Source organism: Rhinolophus sinicus, linkage group LG02 (assembly GCF_036562045.2).
Source record: "Rhinolophus sinicus isolate RSC01 linkage group LG02, ASM3656204v1, whole genome shotgun sequence".
NCBI lineage: Eukaryota > Metazoa > Chordata > Mammalia > Chiroptera > Rhinolophidae > Rhinolophus > Rhinolophus sinicus.
In genome coordinates this window covers 182,871,994-182,888,121 of record NC_133752.1, presented here as the reverse complement: position 1 = coordinate 182,888,121, position 16,128 = coordinate 182,871,994, and the positions used below count along the sequence as shown (strand labels likewise).

At 41.1% G+C, this 16,128-nt stretch overlaps 1 protein-coding gene across 5 annotated transcripts in view; it reads right to left on the bottom strand.

The window, feature by feature from the left end:
* ANO4 (anoctamin 4) overlaps positions 1-16,128 on the bottom strand; it is a 354,484-nt gene that overhangs the window by 100,346 nt on the left and 238,010 nt on the right. The window lies entirely within an intron of this gene.

The window sequence follows — 16,128 nt, the reverse complement described above, 5'->3', positions numbered from 1 at the left end:
CGCCGTTCATCTGTTCATTCTCTGGCTGGTGGGTATTTAGGCTATTTCCAGCATTTTATTATTATAAACAACACTGTAAAATGCACATGTTCTCAAGCAAGAACACACCTTCTATATTTCCCCAAAAATAAGACTGGGTCTTATATTAATTTTTGTTCCAAAAGACGCATTAGGACTTGTTTTCAGGGGATGTCTTATCTTTTCACGTACAACAATCTACATTTATTCAAATACAGTCATGTCATCTTCTTCTGGAACACCGTCATAACTCTCCAAACCCCGAGTTCCGGCTTGAATTTCTTGCGACTCCATTTCCTGTAGAACCATTGGCCCCAATGTCTCATGTCCAGCAATAGAGCTCTCCTTAAACGAGCACTTCTTGTCCATGTAGCCTGCTCTTAGTGCATTGGCAACACGGCTGTCAGTGATTTTATCCCATGAATTCTTCACCCAAGTCACGACCTCTTGCAGGCTAGGCTTCACAAAGTTTCCACGCTGATTTCTCTCCATCCTATTTTCAATGTAGTCATTGATTTCCATTTGCAAATCGTCCTTGAATGGCTTGTTTATTGCAATATCAAGAGTCTGGAGATAGTCAGTCATTCCTGCGGGTGGAGAATCATTATTTGATCTATTCTTCTCTCTGCAAGGAAGTTCTTCATGTCTTTAGCGTGGTGAGGGCTGGCTGAATCCCAGACTAGCTGACCTCTTTGGCCACCTCGCAAAACAAGTGGTAGCATTAAACAGACCCACTTCCTTATAACTGCTTGTGTGCACCAGGCTTTTTCGGTTTCAAGAACATAAATGCCTGAAACATGTTCAACTTTTATCTTTCTTGCCCTTAGTGATGATTAGAGGTGGGGCTTTCTTTCCTTCCAGATGAATTGCCAAAATACAGGGAACACGTGCACTTCCGTAACCAGTAGAAGGAATGCAGATTTCCAGTATATGTGCTGCTGAAGCGAGCACGAGGGAATGTAGATTGACGAGGCACTCCTCTGATCAATTGTCATTTGAGATCCTTGGCTCATAAACACTGCAGTTTCATCCATAGCAGTCATGTTGGAGAGTTGGTATTTAGAAAAGTCGATGCCATCAACAAAGGACTTGAATGCAAGTGCACGTTTCATAACTTCAGCATCTTCCAGCTTGAACAGTGTTGTTCTTAAAGACAGTTCATATCACTGAAGGAAGCCATCCAGCCAGAGTTGTGATGCTTTGAATTCTTCTGGGGAGATTTCTAACTGTGGTGCCATTGCAAGGGCAAATGCTTGAATATCAGCCCTGCGCACAACCAAAGCCTTTGCTCTCCTGTCAGCAATCCATTCACAGATGTCTTCCAGCTCAGGAAATAATGGTTGCCAACCTGACCCACACTTGCGCTTCTTAGCATTTCCCTCGTCCACCTGTTGACTGAAGTTATCGTACTCTGTTCGCCGTTTTCAGACTATTCAGAGATCCAACTTCTTCTCTTTGCAGAAAGCCGTAAGATTCTTTCCCTGGGAGTTCTCCACGATTCCTTTATTGTACTTGACAGAACAGCTCTTTCTTTTTGCACTCATTTTGTCTGGGGGTCAAAATATTACTCCCTTTAAATCTACCATGAAATCAAGTGCTAATTGAAGACTTACGAGACAGGAGTGGCAACAAAAATGATGACAGTTAAGAATGATAGTCCACACAAAAGTGACAAAAAATTGCAGGCACCAAAATTCAGCAAATATTTATTTCACACGAGTGCATTAAGTACGTCCATTACAACACACGACGTATTGAATTATGAAGATTCATATTAGACACAACCACATCCATTTGTTATCAAGTGTACATGTTATTCATGCATTTTGTCTGTACTCTGTTGGTCATTTGGCAATAAGTTTCAAGTTCATCTGCTTACATAGACGTTTATCTCTCGTCCAAAGGCACCCGCTTGGGTATTTACAAATACTTAATTATAATTTATATAATCATTTATTTTAAGTATTAATGTCAATAATATGTATTTATATTTAATTATATATTAATATTGTTTTATAATTCAATACGTCTGTCGTGTGTTGCAACGGACATACTAAATGCATCCGTGTGGCTGATGATCTTAATTGGGGATTATTTTTGGGGTAGGGCTTACATTACGAGCATCCTGAAAAACCATGCTAATGCTTATTTTCCAGTTAGGTCTTATTTTCAGAGAAATATGGTAGAAGTGGCATTTCTGGTGCGTAGATTTGGACAGGTCTTAAGAAAGAAGCAAGAGTCAAATTTGGGAGTCCAATTCATCCATGTGTCACAACATCCTGATGTGACATGATCAATGATAAGGTGTGTGGCAATTACTTTGACACTAATAATGGCTAAAGTGTCTAAATTTGGGGATATTTTTTAAAAACAATATATTAGAATGGATTAGAATTGATTTGGAGTACCTTTATAATAACACCAATTTACTCCCATATATTCTAATGTACTTCCTACGGGAGCAGGAAAGCACAAAGAAGTGTGTTGAATAAGTAAACATTAGCATGCATCATGGTAGAAAAGGCTTGGAGAACCGTTGGTTGAACAACAATATTTTTAAATGTCAGTTACCTAACAAGAGGATATGCGGTCATTGAAAACCTGTTGGTAAGACACAGTAGGCTACACACTCCCTCTGATATTGGCTAAGTATACACAGAACCAAGGGAACCGGGGAGGTGGACAATAGTCTGGATAATTCTGGAGGAAGAAGAGGCAGGAAGAGGAAAGGATAGGGGGGAAAAGGAAGGAATGCTAAAAGAAAGAGGAGAAAAGAGGAAAAGAAAAAAAGTAATATCCTGGAATTGGCAATAATTCAAACCATTCCTAAACTATCTCCACCTTTAGCAATGAACAGTGAAAATGAATATATACAGAATTCACACACGTTAAAATATCTGTTTATATATCAGGTTTGTATGTTAATAATAATAGACAAATTTATTGAAAATTTACCATAGGCATTTACACAATGCGTTGCTAATTTTCCTATTATTTGGGTACTACTCTTACTCCCAATTCACAGATGAAGATATTGAAGCTGAAAATCATATAGTTTGTGAATTGCAGAGCGGAGACTTGGGGACCAGGCCCCACTCACTCCAGACCCTGAGCTCCCAAACAGAACTTGTGTGAGCTCAACCACTAGCCCTTAAGAGCAGAAACTGTAATTCCTTCATCTTTGTCCCGTCCCACATGGTGCCTGTCACTGAACTGGTGCTTGACGCTGATGGAACTGAAATCGCTACTCAGAATGAAAACATGAAAGCACTGGAATATACACATTTATTAGTGATCACTTTTATTTGCTAAGTAAAAGTGAGTCAAAATGAAGAAAAAATAGTTTTTTACCAATCTATAAAAACAGGTGTGGAAACATGAGGGATTTCCTAATTAATCCTCAGAACAGAAAAAAATCCAATTAAGAATAACCCAGGCCTCAGCTTTCCAATAATTAGGGTGCTACTGAAATTCAATCAATAATAATTTTTACCTGGATTACTTAGACAATTGTCACTGTATGTATTGGTCATTCAGTGACTCATTCACTGCTACTGTCTTAGTCTGGTCTTGGTCCCAGGTCTGGTTTTAATATTCCCTTGTTGGAGCTGACTCGGCCCGAGTATTAGAGGGACAGATCTGAAGGGACAGATCTATCTACTTTCCTGCAGTTCATTTATATTGCTGTGATCAGCAAAGACCTAGAAACTCTGCCAGTTATCTACAAAACTTGAAAGTTGGTAAAATTTATCTTCCATAATCCCTGTCTTCTTTTTTCATTTCTGACCTTTTCCCCCCACATTTACCATCCTAATGGCACCCTCTATCTATCCTCACTACAGCCAGAGTATCCCTCTATGGCTCTTCTTTCCACCTCAGCTTAATTTTTAACTCTCTAGAAGAGATCTGGTAGACTTATTCATAATGGGGTGTAAATGAAGAATAACGTTAAATTCTTCATTTTTCCCAGGGACATTTTAACTTTAGACACAGGCGATCTTAGCCAAAGGATTTAAAGTTCAAACTGTAAAATTCCTGGTCTGAGAGAGTGTACTTTTTATTATCTCTTAGCTTCCAACTTCTATGTTCTCCTCTAAGATGCTGGAGCTGGAATTCTGCCAACAATTCTACTTTGCATCTGGCTCTCTGATATGTTCTGCCAGTAGGGGACATTACAGGAGACTGAAAAAGGGAAACAAGGGGGTTAAAGGACTTGGTTTTTCCTGTTTGCCTGTGGTTCCTGTCAATGTCGTTGCAGCAATGATTCCTCAACCACACAGTGGCACTTGGTTCAAATTTCTATCTTTTTTTTTTTCTTTTAAAGACAAACTGTACCCACTACAGTTCCCCTTACCCCAGAGGTACTGGCATCAGCAGAGTGGCATCTCCTCCCCACAGGACTGTGGCTCAGCTCCGGGGGGCCCCTTCCTCTGAGCTTCTAGGTTCTGGTAAGTCCAACCTCTGTATTCTGTTCCCCCAGCCCTGGGGGAAGTAGCTGCTTCACTTCTTGTGGTTAATGTCTGTGTGGCCTCAGTGCTCCCTTTGTGGCATTTTAGTTCTCCAGTATCTATTATTTACTTAACCAATTCCCCATATTAACCTCTCTGTTGAAATAAGTCCTGGGTTTGTTTTCCTGAATGGAGCCTCAGTGATTCAGGGAGCGAGAAAATAAACATTCTTTAAGGAAGAATCTCTCTCTGTCTCTTTCTCTGTCTCTCTCTCTGTCTCTCTCTCTCTCTGAAATCACATACCACATAAGCAGCCATCTACCTATCCTGCTTGTTAATCTGACAGGAATATCATCACAGTGTAAAGATGGTGTCTGAATTTGAATTTTGAAATATTTTCCACCCCAAGTCTAATTTCTACCCTACATAGTTTTCCTCTCTTCTGCCCAAATCTTTGCTAACTAACTTTCATGGAAACTTCCTTCCCTAAAAATATGGAAGGTGTCTGAAACCAAAGAAAACAGTACCAGGTATCGCCTGCATCCTAGAAGAGCTCACAGACTAATGTGTTATATAAATGTGACAGGACAAAAACATAATCACAAAAGGTATTCCTGAGTAGATTACATTGTTATTCCTAATTTGCTTTTCCTTTGTGAGGATTATGTAACCTTATCCATTATCATGGCCTCACATGCCCCCATCCTGGGGGAGAAGTATAACTTCCCACCCCATTACCAGGCATGGCCATGAGACTTGTTGTGGTCAGTGAAATGTGAGCAGAAGTGATATATGCCATATATGAGTAGAAATTTTAAAAGCCAGTGTGTGGCTCTACTATTATTTTGTCCCTTTGTCATAAAAATGCATGTCTTAGGTACAGGTTACATCTTCAGCCAAGATCCCATAAGAAAGAAGACATGTGAAGCAGAGCCTCAGCTGATGAACAGCTACTATGGAGCAATAAGTAAGCATTTGAGTACGCCCCTGAGATCTGAGGGTTGTTTGTCACTGCAGCATAATCTAGCAACATCTGACTGGCCCATCTCTAATCCAACAAAGACAATCCTATAATTGATGGCCTAATTACCTCTCCTGAAAAGGGTGAATTTTTTTTTTCCTGGTGAAGAAATTATTTCAGTCTACATAATAAAGTGATAGGAGAGAGGGGTGAGGTTTGAGGAGGGCTGGGGAGGAAAAGAACAATAAAAGAAGAGGAAAGAAAAACTGCAGGCTGGGGTGCAGGAGGAATGTTTTTTGTCAGGATAGAAAGGGAGCATGTGAAGGAAGAAGAACGGATGATAATAAGCCATTGGTGAGGAACACATACTTGATTTCTTTTTGTGTCTCTTGAGAAACTTGAGTTAAGACTGGGACTCCCTTCTAACTACTTTTGGTTGTTGAATTGTGCTTTGTGTAGCATGTACACATGGAAACACATAAATGTGGGACAATACAATCAATTTCACAATCAAAGCATTTACCAAGGCAAAGGGCCCAGAAGTCTAATGCAACCTGCATGAAATGTAAGAGGTTTCATAAAGATGATGACATCTGAACTAGTTCCTGAGGGAAGAACAAGTTTTCACATAGTGAGAGGAAAGAGAGGGCACCTTAAGAAGAAGGAACAATTGTCATGGGATAGTTAGGTAACCTCCACAGCCGTGCTGTAGGAGCGTCCAGCCCATCCAGCCTAGGAGGCTGGGGAGAAGAGGAGGAGCTGGAAAAGCAGTTCTGTGTGTCCTGCTGAGTTTAAACTTTACCTTAGAGCATCTTTGAAAGCTGTTTCACAAGGAAGCAATGCTACCCCATATGGCAGTGCGTATTATTTACTGCTGAAGGTGCAGGGCTGAAGGAGAGAAGGAACGGTAGAAATCCAGCCCTTACTCTGCTTGTCCATCTGTGGGCTGTGAATTCCAGGAGGAAGGGTCCCCTTCTTCTAATTGTACAATGATGCTGTATGGACTAGTGATAGAAGGCTTGCAAGTGACCTGCGGCTTGAGTGAGGTGGGCAGATTTGGGAGTGGGGAGAGATGGAGGAGGTGAGAAGACACAACAGGAGATGCTTCAACCAAGGTAGCATTGGTGAGATCAGAGGGGAGGAGCTGGGCCCAAAAGGATGTGGTCCTGCTGGTGTATGGTGAGGAAGATGGCAGCGTCAAGGCTGGTCAACACGCAGTGGTGACATCACTAATCAGGAGTGGGGAACACAAAATTCATGGTATGGGTGTAATGTTGGGGGTAAGGAAAGTGGGGAATGAGAAGAATTGGTTTACTCCCAGGGATAAAGACATTTCTAAGACATGGTCCTAATTAGTGGTCATTTGAATAAAGTACTAATCAAAGACTACAGCTTTAACTCCTGTCCCCTCCCCATTGCCACTCTTAGATATAAGATGCTCCCTGCCCAGGCCCTGGATTGTAGAGGGCTCATATATGGACTTCCCCAGCCATACTGCGTCCCACGGGGTGAGGTATCAGCAGAGCCAAAGGCATGTGCTAGCCAGAGCCTGCCCCCAAAGTCCCAAGGCCACTTCTGGGTCTTTGTGGACCTCTACTCCAGGCCTGTCCTACTGAAGACACCTCTATACCTGACAAGTAACCAAGCTGCTTGCAGGGGGCATGGATGGCACCTGAATATGGGATTGGGTGTCCACATGCATGAGTCTGAAGCCCCTCAGCGTGGGATGAGCTACGAGTAGGAAGAGAAGAGGGCAGGCCAAGGGCGGGGAGGGGAGACAATTTTCCCCACAACCACCAGTGGAACGGATTTCTGAGGACCCCAATATCTTGGACTCCCAGATCATTACGCAGATGTATTTGTCAGGGTAGAAGGAGAGACTGTGTTGTACTTAATTGTTAATGTGACTTATTACTTTTAATCATTTAGACATAAGGTCTATAGGCTTTATTTGTACTCCTGCCCCAAGCCTTACAGTTGTTAGTAGCCCTTCCCTTAGATTCAAATGAGGTGATTTAAAAGAGAGAAATCTATTGTCTTTCATCCCCAAATGTAATGATGATAAATAAGAGAGTCTCAGTGTGAGGGTGCTAGCAGAGTAGATGGGCGTGAGCTCATGGGATCTCACTGTTTAGAAAGGCTTCCTGCTTCTCCCAGCTGTGTAACTCAGATAACTGAACTTCCCTTTCTCCAGCTCCATCTCTAAATGCTCGATTTCTCCATCTCTAAATGCAGATAACACTGCTACTAGTCTCATGAGAAGCCCGGTGTCTAGTGAGTGCTCGATAAATGTCAGCTGTGGTATTAGGGAAGGCGCAAGGGTTTAAAATCTTTTGAAATCAGGCAGATGTCAACCCCAACGATTCTACCTTCTGCAAAATGATGATAATGAAATTATGTTGCAAGGTTATTGCAAAGGTCAAGTGAGACAATGGATGAACAGCACAGAGCCTGGCACAGGGCACCTAGAGGCACAATTGTTTCCTCCCCTCCGATCTCCCTGGTTCCCTCTGGCCACTATTGTTCCACATGATGTAATGCGCTTTGCAATTCAACCACACATGAGGGCCTAGTCCTGCCTTCCCCTTTATGTTAACCCTTCCTTATTTTATTGTACCTAAATTTGGCAAATCTTCCCTTTTCCTCTAGGTGTTTTACATTGCCTTGTGCCACTTTGATGAGTAAAATAGCCTCTTTCCCATCAAATTTAACATGCTCAAATTAAATTTTTAAATAAAAAAATACATATAAACATACATATGAGTACACGTGAACATATGTTTCTCTACTACACTACAATAACTTAGCACAACATATATGTAAAAATTTGTTGAATGAGTTGGTAACTTTAAAAAACTGTATTTATTTACAGATGGATAAGTGTCAATAAAAGATTTCTGAGTGACTTATTCAAAGTGGGTCCCACAAATACTAAGGGAAAACAGCGAGCTAACTACTGGATCTCCAGACAGCCAAAGGTGTGCTCTCCCCGCGTGATTAGATGACCTCTTTGTCCCTTAAACTAAAGTCATTAAATTCTGTCCTACTGAAAAGGAGCCACATCATTTTCAGAAGCACAAATTTCAGGCTGCAGAGCTTGTTTTATTTTCATCTCCATTTAAAACTTCCTAGGACCCAGCTATGTTTCCCCTGACTCTGTAGATCCATACGAATTCCCGGCAAACTGAGGATGCTAATGGTAAGGAAGTGGCTGCACTAAAACCGGCGTCGGAGATGCCTGTGAGTCACAGCGGCACTAGCAGAACATTCTCCTACCTAAATCAATCTCGGTATCTCTGCCTAAAGAACTCTCTAAAGATTTCATATCAGTGAAAGCAACCAAAAACCAAACAAATAAAAGAACCACCCCAGCAACAAAAACCCTCCACACCCTGAAAATAAAATACAATAAAAGGCACAGGCAAGATGCATCAGACTGTTTCCCTATGTCACTTCAGATATCTATGTTGAGAGCGTTTAGAAAACAAATATGCATATGTTTTACTGATAGATAAATGTGAAATGGCAATCATGTTTTAGTTTGGGCTGCTATAACAAATTACCATAAATTACCAGAGACTGGGTGGCTTAGAAACAACAGAGATTTATTTCCAGAAGGCTGGAAGTCTCGATCAGGAGGCCCGTATGGTCAAGTTCTGTTGAGGCCCTTCTTCTAGGTTGCCCACTTCTCACTGTGTCCTCGCATGGCTGAAAGAGAGGGAGCTAGCTCTCTGGTCTCTCTCTCTCTCTTCTTTTTTTTTAAACTAATTTTTTATTTTTCAATTACAGTTGACGTACAATATTATACTAGTTTCAGGGGTACAACATAGTGATTAGACATTTATATAACTTACGAAGTGATCCCCCTGGTAAGTCTAGTACTCACCTGACATCATACATAGTTATTACAGTATTATTGACCATATTTCCTCTCAACCACAAGGTTGCTGGTTCGAATTCCATAAGGGATGGTGGGCTGCACCCCCTGCAACCAGCAATGGCAACTGGATCTGGAGCTGAGCTGCACCCTCCACAACTAAGACTGAAAGGACAATAACTTGAAGCTGAGCTGCACCCTCCACACCTAAGACTGAAAGGACAACAACTTGACTTGGAAAAAAGGCCTGGAAGTACACACTGTTCCCCAATAAAGTCCTATTCCCCTTCCCCCATAAAATCTTAAAAAAAAAAAAAAAAAGAATGTTTCCACATTCAGAGCTGGATAATTCTTTGTTGTGGGTGGGGGAGGGGGCTGCCCATGCAGGGTAGGATGTTTAGTAGCCTCCCTGCCCTCCTCCCTCTGGATACCAGTAGCACTGCTCACCCCAAGTTGTGACGACCAAAAACGGTTTTCAGAATTGCCAAATCACCGTGGATTGAGAACCACAGGTTTATAATTTATTGCCAGTGACCCCAGCTAAAATGTAAGCTCCGGGAAGGCAAGCATCTTTCCCTGTTTGTTCACTGTTGATTCCCAAGCACCCAGAAAAACCACAGGCATGGAATATGTGAATGAATGAATACCTCTTTAAACATATGTACCCACAACAAACATACATCTCAGATTCTTCTGTTAGGAAGTGATCAACATTTAATTTTACCTCGCCTTTTATGGATTTTCTAAAAATAAAATAACAGTAATGATAAAAACAAAAAAAATACAGAAAGGAATATTTTTCTGTCTGTATCTAACACAAACATTCTTCTGAAAGGCAATTCAGAATTACTCCATTTCTTGAAAGAATATACTGTGTTTATTATAAAAAGCGACATGACTCTCTTCCATGTTTCCTTTTCTCTACCAGCATAAAACCTTTATTATGAGTACTGACCTTAGAAAGTAATTGTCTCAAGGGTGCTACTGCTAATGCCATTTTAAGAATTAAGGACAGTGATACTTAAACAGGCCAACATTCACAGGCAAGAAAGTGAAGAGAAATAAATTAATTTTTAAATGGACTTGTCTGTCATAGTCATGAGATTTGACTAGAATTTAACTTATCTCAGAGAGCAGGTGGCCCTGCCTGGAAGGTGTCAGGTGATAAAAGACAGTAGAACAATGGTTCTCAAGGAAGAAGAGGGGGGTGATTTTGCACACCCCCCCCCCCCCACTGCCACCAGGGAAAATTTGGCAATGTCTAGAGACATTTTTGATTTTCGCAACTAGGCTGGGAGGAAACTGCCACTAGCATGTAATGGATAGAGGCCAGGGGAGCTACTAACCATCCTACAATCTAGAAGACACTTGCCCCAGCAAAAACTTATTCAGCCCCAAATGTCAATGCTGCTCAGGTTGGGAAATCCTCCAGGAGAGTGTAATGCTTGAGTGTGGGATCTGAGCCTCTGTCTGAATTTGAATCCCTGTTCCATCACTGAGACTATCCTAGCATCTCTCGAGTTAGGGGTAATACATGACTAAGGTCTGGCCCAAGAAATGTGAGTAAAAGTAGTATACACCATTTCTAAGCCTGTCCCATAAAACATCGTACAAAATGACTCATATCTCTTCTCCTATCTGTCAACCAGATACAAGGGATCTAGGGGGTGGCGGAGTTACTAGATAGAAGTAGCCTGGATACCTGAACAGTTACATGGAGTAGAGGCATTGCGCCTCCTTCCCCGTGGTGAGTCACACTAGACAGTGAGGTAAATCACAAATAAACACCTACAGTGTTAAAGCACTGATGTCTCAGGGTGGTTCCGGCAGGTGGATGTACTGCAGGTTCCTTAATCCCTTTGTGCGTCACTTTGCTCCTCTGTAAAACGGTGATGGTAATAGCTCCTCTCTCACAGCGTTCTGAGGATTAAACTTCCTAAAGTAATGTCTGGCACCTAGCAAGAGTTATCCCAGCTGTAAGCCCATCTTTGGTGATACCATGTAAAATGACCAATGACATCCTATGCTGATTTATAGAGATATATACCTGCAGGTTTGCTTCTACTGCCTCTCAAACATAGTTATCTGTTCAGATAGTGCACTAAGCTGTCTGCTTTTCAATCTATTCTCAACTTAATCTTTTTCTATAATGTAACTCAAAGTATAAAGATTTATGATTAGATTCCTCGATGTTGTCTTCTTTACTTTTATCCTTACTCCATTCATTTAATAGACAAGTATTGAGCATCTATTGCATGCTAGGCATTGTGTTAAGTATTGGAGATACAATTGTGAGCAAAATCAGATATGGCCTATGATCCCATGGAGTTCACAGTTTAGCTGGAGAGTGAGGCATTAATCTTATAATACCTAAGTAATTATAAAACTTCAAATGTGAAAAATGTTACATAAGAAACATGTGGCTTAAAGAGTATTTAGCAAGAAGACCTTGTCTCTGGAAGAATGGGAGGAGGGTTCCCCTGGGAAGAGTCTTTGGAACTGAATTTTGAAGGATAATAAAAGCAAACAAAGTAAAGGGAACAGGAATGGGAAGAGAATCCCAGAAGCAAAAAAATGCATGTGCCGAAGCCCTGAGGCAGAGTGCACCCAAAAAACTGAGAGAAGTTGTATATTCCTGGATCATAGAAGGGAGGAGTGGAAAGCAGGGAAGGCAGTTAAGGCTGTAGAGCAGTTGGCAGTGTGGTCAGGCCACCCGAAGCCTTGTGCTTGTACGTCATCTCAATAATTTTGATATTTATTCTAAGGTTTTTAAACAGGGTGAGGTGACATGATTAGTTGTACATTTTGAAAACATCATTCTGTATGCATTTGTGAGAATGGATTGGAGGTAGGCGAGAATAGAACCAGGGAGACATGTTTCCAGGTTTCAGAAGTGAGATAATGGTGGTAAAGAGAGAGAGCAGTTGTTGGATTAAAGAGACACATAGGATGTAAAATCTTCAGCCCTTGGAGATGTATCAGATGTGGGGAGTGGAAGGGGAGGGAGGTGTCTATCATAGCTTCCAGACTGTGGTTTCAGTAACTGTAAAAATATCAGTGCCGTTTACTGTAAGGGACAATGGAGGTGACCACAACTGAGGAGAAAATGTCTTGAATTTACTCATAGTTTGAGATGAGTGTGCGGTAAGCTAACTTCACATCATCTTTATTCTTATACACTTGATTCTCCTATTTTCCTTTTATCCATTCATTTTCTCATTTAACAAATCGTTAGTAAGCACCAATGATGGGATTCAAAAATGATGATCCAAACATAGTCTTTCAAGAAGCTTATGGTCCAGGAGAAAGCAATTAAAATGGATGGCACTATTAATTAAGAGCTATGATAGGAAAAAATATTACCGGCATTATTCATGGTGGCCAAGACATAGAAACAACCAAAGTGGCTTTTGATAGATGATTGGATAAAGAAGATGTGGTACATATATACAATGGAACATTACTCAGCCATAAGATGAAATTCTGCCATTTGCAATGACATGGATGGATCTTGAAAGTATCATGCTAAGCGAAACATGTCAGACAGAAAAAGTTGAGAACCATATGATTTCACTCATATGTGGGATATAAAACTGAAAGCAACAAATGAACAAGACAAATAAGCAAAAACTCATAGACACAGACAACAGTTTAGTGGTTACCAGAGGGGAAGTGGGGAGGTGGGTGGTAGAAGAGGGTAAAGGGGGTCAAATACATGGTGATGGAAGAACTGACTCTGGGTGGTGAACACACAATGTGACATATAGATGATGTATTACAGAATTGTACACTTGAAGTCTATATAATTTTATTAACCAATGTCACCCCAATAAATTTTTAAAAAGACATAAAAGAGTGCAGCTTACCCAGAATTGGGGTGGAGGTTGGAAATCTTAGAAGGATATCTGAAGGAAATGTCTCTGATAAAAGCTGAAATACGGGAGCCCAAAGGAAAGGGTACTCCAGGCGAGGGGAGAACACGTGTACATAAGACACAAGAGGGCACAGTGAGTTAAGGAGATCAAAGCAGCTCAGTGAACCCAAATCACACAACTGGGGAATGGAAGCAGGAGCGAGTGAGCTAACTTAGGAGTCTGGGATTTATCCTGAGAGCAAAATATTTTTAAGGCTCTTTCCCACTTTGATCACTATTTAAACTTCCAATTCTCTTTTCTTTCTACTACATACACACACACACACACACACACACACACACACACACACACCACATCATTCTCTTTTATTCTTAGATAAATACAGTATCAAACACACAGCAAAACCAAGAAGTCACATGGGGTCTGGGATTGCATTAGGAAAACCAGCAGATCAGGTTATAACCCCCAGAGCTAATTAACCAACTACTTCTGATTACTTTAAAGCCATTAACATCACTCTCAAAGCATCCTTAGGGAAATTTTTTTCTGCTTGCATCAAACAATTGTTTCCAATTTGACAGCCAGCGTTCGTTCTTCAAGGCTTAATTTTACACATTCATTAAAGGGATGTTGTCTGTGTGGCATGACAATTTTCGAAAGGAAGAAATCACCACTTCCCATGACATTCAAGATCTTGTTTAATTTTTCCTCTTCCAATCGCATGACAGAAGTGCCCACACTACCCTCTTGGTCCCACTAAGGTCTGGTTCTTGGGTCGGCTTCATTCCAGCTGTCCCTCTGCGTTTTCCTCCTTAGTTCTCCTGTCTTGAAAGCTCATCTTCCAAAAACTACTCTCTTTTTTCAAACATTAACGCAGGTTTTCTCACACTCTATACCCACTCACAGAAAATTACTTGTAGTTTTTCAAACACTCCATTCTGTTTCACGCCATGTTCTTTTATACATATATTATTCTCTCTTCTTGAACTACGTTTGCCCCCTTACCTACCTGGACAAGCATTATCCTTTAAGACCCATCTCAAGCATTTTCTGCTTGTGACCAACCCTCGTCTCTTACCAAACTCCCACCAAATCTGAAGCACGGAGCACTCCCTTTTTCAGGTCACACCCATCATACTGTTTACAATTATTTGAAACGTTCTTCTTTCTACTATGTCAAGGGTCAAGACTGTGGATAATTTACCTTTATATCCTCTGTAACCAAACAGTGCCTGACAAGAAGTAGACACCTAATTCGTAGACATCAAATTGAATGAATCAATTGTTCAGTGAATACTCAAACCTGTCAAAAAAGGCTTCTCGTGTATGTGAGACAACTGAGTACTCATATCCCACAGGCATCTTCACTTATCACATATTTTAAAACACTTGTAAAGATATGAGTCTTGGTTCTAATCCCTAGAGATCCTGATGGGTTCCCAGATGCTCTGACTTTGAGAACCCTGCTGAGAAACTTTGTTCTAAAGCAAGAACACCAGGAAAGAAAACGAGCCTGTAGATGAGGACTGGGAAACCTTCCTCTTCCATTTACCTCTATCCTTTGAAGTAAAAACAAAACTCCAGGTGCATACCTTATATTTCATTGATTCCTCCATCCATCTATCTAACTATCCATTTATCCAGTTCCTAGTCCATTTATCTTTTTTCCTTTTAAGCAAAACAAAACCCCAGGGCACATACCATATACTTTATTGATTTCTTTATCCATCCAACTATCCATCCATCCCATTCCTCTTCCATTTACCTATATGTCTTTGAAGTAAAACAAAAACCAGAACATACACCATGTACTTCATTGAACTCTCCATCCATCCATCCATCCATCCATCCATCCATCCATCCATCCATCTACCCTGCACTGTGCTAGGAGACTCTCCAGCACTCTCTCAGGCACAGGAGAAGCAAAGGGAAAATCAACACGTAAATCAGAGTCTATTCCAGAAGAACTGAAAGCCAAATAATCACTCATGTAAGAAACTTCAAGATGAACGACATAGGCATGGCAAGGGTTTAAGAACAGGAACATGTCAGCTCTCATCTGTCTTTTTCTCTTAAGAAAACACCCATAACGTCCTCATTTCTGAGTTAACAGGAAGTCCCTTTTAGTTCTTATTTCCCATGGAAGATTTAACTAGGATGTTGAAGCTGGGCTGGGAGTTTCACGTCTTCTTCAACGACCCCTTTAAATGTTCACATAATGTGGTTGGGTTGGCATCAATCTGACCTGTGGGGACTCAGGGTTTGGCTACTTCAGAGGCTTACTGAGTTGCTTCCCTTGCATCACACATTATACATTTTGATGCAGACCATCTATTTTTGATTGTTCTTCCCTCCTTTGGCTCTAGAAGTCCACAGTCTTTAACTGATTTTCTGTTGCTAACACGTGCCCCAATTTACACTCCCTGAAACTTGGCAACTGCCATTTGGTTTATTTTTTCTCAAAGTTAGCAATCTATTTTTTTGTTGTTTTTAATCACTTTGTTCTAAAGCAAGAATGTCACTCCTTTCCTCCCCTCAGGTGAGCCATTTTTACTGAGGCTGTCTCTAAGGCTGAAAACAGGGAGAGCCAGGAATTCCGGAAGTCTGGCTGAGAGTGAGGCTGGGCCAACCTGGTTCATCTTCACTTTAAGAGGCTGTTTTTGCCTCGTTGTTTCCTGCCTTTGGCATGCTCTCCTCTCCTACCACCGACCCTGCCATCTGGTCATGATTTCTTGTCATCTCAGAAGCTTCAGAGTCAATTCTCTATAACTTTTGCGAGTCCCCAAAGGCTCAATTACTTAGCCAACTCCCTACCCCCACCCCTGACCTCTTGTCAAAAATGACAATTTACTTTTGTGACAATTCAGAGACTGTCTGATAGATCAGCCAGGAAGCCCACTGCTAGGTGACATGGCTTTTCCTGGGGCAACTTGGTACGTTGCTAAGGAA